At 40.4% G+C, this 8334-nt stretch overlaps 1 pseudogene; it reads right to left on the reverse strand.

The window, feature by feature from the left end:
- Positions 1–1743: 1743 nt before the first annotated feature.
- LOC100618677 (major vault protein-like) lies at positions 1744–4080 on the reverse strand (annotated as a pseudogene).
- Positions 4081–8334: the final 4254 nt, after the last annotated feature.

Below are 8334 nucleotides of genomic sequence, written 5' to 3' on the forward strand. Positions count from 1 at the left end.
ATCTAATTATAATTTTAATACCCAAAGCATACTTGCAAAAAAGAAAAGGAAATCAATTAATTTAAATGCAATCTGGTTTAATTAATGATTAAAACAAATTTTCCTTAATTTTCATATACATTTATATGGTGAATATAATATTTTCACTTTACAAAAGTAAAATATGTATATTTGTACACATATTTACACATGTACACATGTATACATACAAAAGTGATAGTGTGTTATAACTGAGGTAAGAGATATAGATCCACTTTGGTTCTATCACCAGGATTCTCCTAAACCCATAAATTATGATTGACACAGTATTCATTCCATATTAATGAAGGTAGGAGTAAGGTAGTGAATAAGTATAACTCATTACCTGTATTTAATTCTCTGATTGGACTAAATCAGCATCTCCTAATTTTCATGGTGTTGAAGGATGAAAATTTGGGAAATCTGATGCTTTGGTATTCTCTAATGTAAGGAACACCAAAATAATAAAATAACTGATTATTCCCCCTATTTTTCCCTTCTATGTAGATAATATGGAGGTTATTTGCTATTACAAAAAGAAGTTAGGGGTAGGGTACCTCTGGGACAACCCATATAAGATATAAGCAATGAAATCCTTGAGTGAGTATCAAATCACAAGCTTATTGGAGGGTTATTTGGAAACTTTTACTTTCTGTCTTAAAATTAATACCAAGTATTAGTTCCAAGGCAGTAGCATACTGAGCTCTAAGAAAGTGGGGTTAAGTGATTTTCCCAGCTGTGAATTTTAAAACTATTCCACCCTAATCAGACTATACTTTAGAAGATCTGATTTAGTTATTTACTTATCAGTAACAATGGCGATACTTGGAATAACAGAATCAGGTCTTGGAAATTCTACATTTCTCCACCCTTCTTAGTTTGACAAGATTAGGAAGGTCTGCATCAAACTCAAGATTGAATTATCTGAGGAAATGGCCTTCAAGAGATATGTGCATAAAAATGGAAAGACCCCTGGGCTGTCCTAAGTCAAGCTAAGCAATCATTGGTACAGATGAGATGCAGTAAAGTGACATAAAACTGTTTATATAAGGTACATCACTTCCTCTCTTCCTATTTCCCTGGAGAGGCGACTCTGGCTGAGAATATGATAGGCATTTCACCATCTTGGAGTGTTGGTGGGGAGTTTTGCCCTTGAGCTGATTCAGGTTCAGGCATCTTAGCTGAGCCCCTTTGGAGGTCAGGCTGATTCTTTCCTCCTTCACACTCAAAACTTTATTTTCTAGATCTCCTAATCTTCCCGCCCAGTACTAGCCTCTTCCTTCCTCCTTCTTAATCTCCTCCACTATATCAATTAAATCACCATAAAATGTCCAGCTGAGTTTGGGTGTTATATAATTATTACATTCAGTCTCAACCATAATTTTAACCTTTACACAGGATTATATAACTAGGATGTGTATGAGGCTAAATTTGAACCTATAACCTGTAGTCTCCAGGCCTGGATCTATATCCACTGAACCATGAACAATTTATCTACCCCTTTCTTGGGGGATTTGTGTATCTTGATGGGACATAGCCACTGAGTGCTCACATTGAGGATCAAATTTGTCCATTTATTCCTAAGATTATTATTTGGTGGCTCTGCTCCTATCTTTTTTTAATGAAAAAAGATTTATTTTTCAGGGGAAAAAGGCACAGAATAGTCCTTTCCTAAATACTGATGGATGGGGAAAGATAGAGGAAGAGAGAGACTCATAGAGTGGTCTAACTATCCAATGGAGATGGGGGAGAAGTCACTATTTTTCTATATCTTATTAACTCACTTTTCCACAGTAGGAAGCCTAGGCTCCCCCAGCCCCAGAAGCCCAGTGGCTCTGCTGAAGAGATTGATAGGAGTGGAGCCATCTGTAATTAGGGTTGACTTTAGTCCAAGACCCTGAAGTAGTTTCACCTGCACCTCAGGCCCCAAATAGTGTCAGAGCCCAAGGCCTCTGTCATCTTCTTTAACTTCTTAACCTCCACTGCTTCCAGTCTCTCTCTGCCTTGTTCTGTTCCAGCTCCATTTGGGCCTTGGAGTAGATGAGCTCCTGCTCCCTGGCTTTATATATTCGAAGTAACTCTGCCTCCATTTCTATGGCTAATGCCTCTGCCTTCAGCTTGGTCTATAGAACTGCTCCTTCTCCCTCAATCCGAGCTGCCTGGGCCCAGGATTCTGCCTCTGCTTTCGCAGCTCCAGTACTTTCCACAGTAATGCTCTCAGCTTCAAGGAGCAGCAGTTCCTTTCGAGCTTCTTCAGCTTCTTCTTAGTCCAACATGATGTTCCAGTGCCCCCCACCCCAGCCTCTTGCTCTAATATCTGAGCCTCATATTTGGCTGAAGCTTCTTGGGAATTGGTGGTGATTTCAATGGCCAACTGGACACATTACGCTGTAAAGCATCCCACTCCACTGTAAAGCATCCCATTCTGCTGGTCCACAGGTTCTACAGATTGAGCATCCACACTACTGACTACCAACCCATTCTGAGGGGAGAAGGCTCTGTATGGGAATGGAGGCAGGGCAGCACCCCCAGGTCCTTTACCTGCTGCTTCCTCAAAACCAAAGACAGAAATACAAATGATACAAGCTGAATTCTTATGGAAGTCATCAAAGGTGGCTGAGGTCACAGCCCCTCGAACAGAGGAGGCAATGGCTTTACAAGTGTCACCCACAAAGTCTGGGCCACAGAAGAGCAGAGCAGACTCTTGGGGGTCATTCTGGTCTGTCAGTTCAAATTGTCAGTTGTAAGCCAGATGCAGTTTTGTGCATCATGGTTCATTGTTTCAGTGGTGATGACATCAGTAAAGAAATCAGGTCCCAGGAGCAAGCAGGGTCTCCGGAGGCTCTCAGGCTGGCCAGCTGAGAGGGATAACAGTGTGTGAACTGCTCCTCAGGACCAAGGCACACCATCTCTGGCCCAAACACAACCTTTGCTTTCTTTTCTCTGTAGTCATACACCTGTACAGTGGCATTGTGGGGAACTTGGTAGCTCATAACTCGAGTCTTATTCCTGGTGGCAGGGAGCTCAGGCTTTCTTGATTCTCCCACTGTACCCCTGTCTGCCCATGGATTTTGCCCTGTGCTTAGTAGTTCTTCCACCCCAGGTGGAATGAGACACCTTTTCCTCACCAGTCTCCATACCTTCTCCCTCTGTCAGATGCTGGAGTGCCCTTTGGAACAGTTCTTCATTTTCTAACAGCACAAACATCTGCTGAATCCCTTGCTCAAATCTCTCCCCAGGCTGAAGGAAGAAGGATTTCTCCCCCTTCACCACATGCTTGTGTCCCAGTTGGTTCTTGATGTTGGGCACTATAGGGTTGACAATCACATAGTAGTTCTGTGGACCCAGGGTGGTGATGTTCACAATTCCAAGCACCTCCTCATAAATGTCAGGCACCTGGGCTTCTACATCTCTCATGTCGCAGAAGTTTAGCAGGGCCTGGAGGTGCAGGGCTACTTTGTCTGTGAGGACCACAGCATTGACAACATCCAGAACTTCTTCAAACACACCTGGAAGGCAAGCCCCCATAGAGCACACCAGCCATTCTTCTCCTGTCACCCTCTGTTTGTCATCGCAGTCCAAACATTCCCTCCTGGCCCACAGTCCAAAAGTCAGGTTGTGTAAGATCACCATGGCCTGGATTGTCCCCATCACTTCTACCTCCTTTTGGGGAATGTATGTGCCAGGCCCTTCAAACAGCCACTCATCTCCTGCTATTTTCTCCCTTTCTCATCTTCTAAGTCAAGCAAGGCCTTAAGGTGCAGTCCTGTATACCTGCGGTGGGATTATATCCCATTCTAGATCCTCCCCAGGGTACAATGGGAAGGGGTCATGGGCCAGCCAGCCAGATCTCCAGGTCCTGTAGCTTCTTCAAATAGCACAAAGCACTCTTTATCCCAGGCTACAGGTTTGGCTACAATGCAGTAATGTCCTGATGGGACTGTCCTGCCTGATGTGGGTTTTGGGCCAAACCTACACATGGTATATATTGTTATTCTGGTCAAGCACATGGATGAAGTGGTATGGGGGTATTCGGAAGATGGAATCTCCCTTATTTGCCATGGTGACTTTGGAGTTAGGAAGGCAGGAATCAGATCTGGTTTAAACAAGATCTGCCTAGGTCTCCCAGCCACTGGGATGGGACTGGTTTTGACTTGCTTTTGTCTCATCCCTCTAAAGATTCTGGAATTCCCTGCTCTTATTTTTGCAAAAGAGTTGTGATTGTTCCATCTATATCCTATAACTTTTTTTTTTAAATTAAGAATGAATGAGGCAGGAAATTTTTAATTTTTCTTCTATATGATATGACCTAAAGGACTCTTAACTATGGCTTAGTGAAGTCAACTACAAATATATGAATCAAACAATTCATTTGACATGAATAACTATCATATCATGAATTTGATTTAGCACACAGATGTGGGAATAAAATACATGATTAATTAGCCTTCATTTAAAATGGCTTCAAATCAGCTATGTAAACTGTCAATCAAATGTATTAACCAAAGTTGACACTTCTCTTACTTAGATGATCATTAGATGTAGCACTCTTTACCCTAAAGAGCTTTTTCTATACTCTTGTGCCTCTTGAATTATTCTTAAGAGACATGCCAATATGATATCAGTGTATCAATTCAATGGTACAGATCAAAACTCATGCATATAATTTGTCAATGTCCCCTCATAAATCTATCATAGGTATTCTCTATTTCATGTTCTCTTGACCCTGTGGATAACAAAGATTACCGGCATCTACTGACCTGATTATTTCATTTAGGCATTGTCTTAGTACTAAAAATTGATATTCAGTATGGACACTTATGTTTAAAAAGCTCAATAAAATTAGAGTATTAATGTTTAGAAGACAGGGATTGTGTATGTATGTATTATGCTTTTAAAAAATCTACCACAATTAAAAAGTTTAGTATATGATCAATGAAAAATTTTCTTTAATTTTTTTATTTAGTATATTTTACATGGTTACATGATTTGTGATTTCCCCCCATCCCACTCTTTCCTCCCTCCTCCCAAAGATGACTAGTAGTTCCCCTGGTTATACATTTATCATTCTTCAAAAAACATTTCTATGTTATTCATTTTTGTAGTAGAGTGGTCCTTTAACATTAAAACACTAGTCATAGCCATATCACACTAAGTGATCAATTGAATATTTTTCTATACATTTCTGTTTCCACAGTTCTTTATCTGGATGTTGACAGCATTCTTTCTCATAAGTTCCTTCATATTGTCCTGGATCATTGCATTGCTGCTAGTAGAAAGGTCAGTTAAATCAGATTGTGGCACAATGTATCAGTCTCTGTGTATAATATTTTCCTGGTCTTTCTCCTTTAACTGCAACAATTCTTGGAGATCATTCTAGTTCACATGGAATTCCTCCAGTTCTTTATTACTTTCAGCACAATAATATTTAAACACCAAGACATATAACTATTTATTGAGCCATTTCCCAATTGATAGACACCCCCCACATTTTCCATTTTTTTTTGCTATTACAAAGAGCAAGGCTATATATATATATATATATATATATATATATATATATATGTTTATTCTCTTTGGAGTACAAACCCAGCAGTGGTATGGTTGGATCAAAGGGCAAGCATTATTTTAAGGCCCTTTGTGCATAGTTCCAAATTGCCCTCCAGAATGGTTGGACCAATTCACAACTCCACCAGGAGAGAATTAGTGTCCCAATTTAGCCAAATCTCCAACATTTATCAATTTCCTTTGCTGCCATATTGGCCAGTCTGTTATGTGTAAAGTGGTACCTCAGAGTTGTTTTGATTTACATTTTTATAATGAGGAGGGATTTAGAACACTTTTTCATGTGATTATTGATAGTTTTGATGTCATTGTGTGAAAACATCCTACTCATGTCCCTTGACCAATTGTTAATTGGGGAATGACTTGATGTTTTTGTAAATTTGACATAGTTCCTTACATATCTGGGGAATTAAACATTTGTCAGAGAATTTTCTTATAAAAATATTCTCCCCATTTGTTGATTTCCTTCTCATTTTGGTTACATTGGTTTTGTTTGTACAAAAACGTTTTAATTTTATTTAATTAAAGTCATTTATTTTACATTTTGCAATGTTCTCTATCTCTTGCCTGGTCTTAACTTCCTTTCTTTCCCACAGATATGACAGGCATACTAATCTATGTTCAACTAATTTATTTAAGATTTCACTCTTTATATTTAAGTCATTTAATCATTTTTAATTTATCTTAGTATAGGTTGTAAGATGTTGATCTAAACCCAACTTTCCCCATTTTGTTTCCATTTTTCCCAGCAGTTTATGTCAAATAGTGAGTTTTTGTCCCAAAATCTGGAGTCTTTGGGTTTATCAAACACTAGCTTGATCAGGTCATTTAACCCTAGTCTATTCCATTGATCCACCCTTCTGTCTCTTAGCCAGTACCATATTGTTTTGATGACCACTGCTTTATAGTACAGTTTAAGATGGGTACTGTTAGGCCCCTATCCTTAACATTATTTTTTCATTATTTCCTTGGACAATTTTATCTTTTGTTCTTCCAGATGAACTTAGTTTTAACATTTTCTAATTCTATAAAAAATTTTTTGGTAGTTTGATAGGTATGGCACTGATTAAGTACATTAATCTGGGTAGGATTTTCATTTCAATTATTGTAGCCTGTCCTAACCAGGAACATTTAATGTTTTTCTAATTGGTTAGATATAGTTTTAATTATATGAAAAAGTGTTTTGTAGTTGTGTTCACATAATTCCTGTGTTTGTCTTGGCAGATAGACTCCTAAACATTTTATATTGACTAGAGTGATTTTTAATACAGTTTCTTTTTCTAACTCCTGTTGCTGAGTTTTTTATAGTGGTAGTCTCTCGGTGACTGAGAATGACTGTCTTTGTGCATTATCATCTATTGATGTACCCTCATGTGGCTTTGAAGTCCAAAGACTGAGGTGCAAAGTTTGTGACATACGGGGCATGGGACTCCAGTGGTTATGGGAGGTATGATTGTGGCCTGGTGTTGGCATTCACACGCAGTGGCAAGATATCAACATTGTTCATCTTCAAAGGTGGTGGCGGCATGGTTAATGTGGGCTCACCAGCTGCTTCTGACAGAGGCATCAAGTTCTAGTTGCATTGGTGTAATGCCAGCCCACTTCAAGTTTGACTTCAGCTGATCCTTGTATCTTTTCTTTGGTCGACCTTGTTTCCTGAGTCCAGCTGACAGTTCACCATAGAATACCTATCTTGGTATTCACTGTGGGTCCATGCGGATGACGTGTCCAGACCATCATAGCTGAGTTTTGAGGACCGTTACTTTGATGCTGGTGGAGTTGGCTCTATCGAGGACTTCCTGATTGGTGATTTGGTCCTGCCATCAGATCCTTATGATTGACCAGAGGGAGCATTGGTGGGATTGCTCCAGCTGTTTCATGTGCTTCTGGTACAGTGTCCATGTTTCACAACCATACAGGAGCGAGCAGAGGACCACTGCGTTGTACACTTTGAGCTTCGTCGCAGTGCTTACACCTCTGTGTTGGAGGACTTTGCAGTGCAGCCACCCAAGTGCCTGGCTGGCCTTTTGGATCTTGGCATTAATCTCGTGGTCTAGGGACCCATTGTTGGCGATGGTGCTGCCCAGGTACTTGAAAGTGTTGACATTAGAAAGCTGCGTGCCGTCGATTGTAATGCATGGCTGGTTAGTTGGCCTCCTTGGAACAGCACCTCTGTTTTGCTGAGGCTGATAGTCAGGCCAAACAATTTTGTTGCTGTGGAGAACCTGTCCACAATGGTTTGGAGATGATTTTCTTGGTGGGCCATTAGAGCACAGTCATCTGCAAAGAGAGCTTCCAGGATGAGTCTCTCTGTTGTCTTTGTTTTTGCAGTCAGGAGACGAAGGTCAAATAGTGAACCATCCAGTAGGTATTTGATGTAGATGCCCAGGTCTAGATCCATCACAGCATGTCGTAATACTTGGGTGAAAAATAGGTTGAATAGTACCGGAGCAAGGACACAGCCTTGTTTCACACCATTGGAGATGTTGAAGTGATTGGAAGTCTCTCCACCAGATAGGACTTCCCCTGTCATGTCAACATGAAAGAGCTGGATCAGTTTGACGAATTTTGCTGGGCAACTGAGCTTGCAGAGGATCACCCACAATGCATCCCTGTTCACTGTGCGAACGCCTTTGTCAGGTCTATGAAGACAATGTAGAGACTCAGGTTCTGCTCAAGGCATTTTTCCTGCATTTGCCTCACCGTGAAGACCATGTCGATGGTGCTGAGATCTGGTCGGAAGCCACATTG

This window comes from Monodelphis domestica, chromosome 3 (assembly GCF_027887165.1).
Source record: "Monodelphis domestica isolate mMonDom1 chromosome 3, mMonDom1.pri, whole genome shotgun sequence".
Lineage (NCBI taxonomy): Eukaryota > Metazoa > Chordata > Mammalia > Didelphimorphia > Didelphidae > Monodelphis > Monodelphis domestica.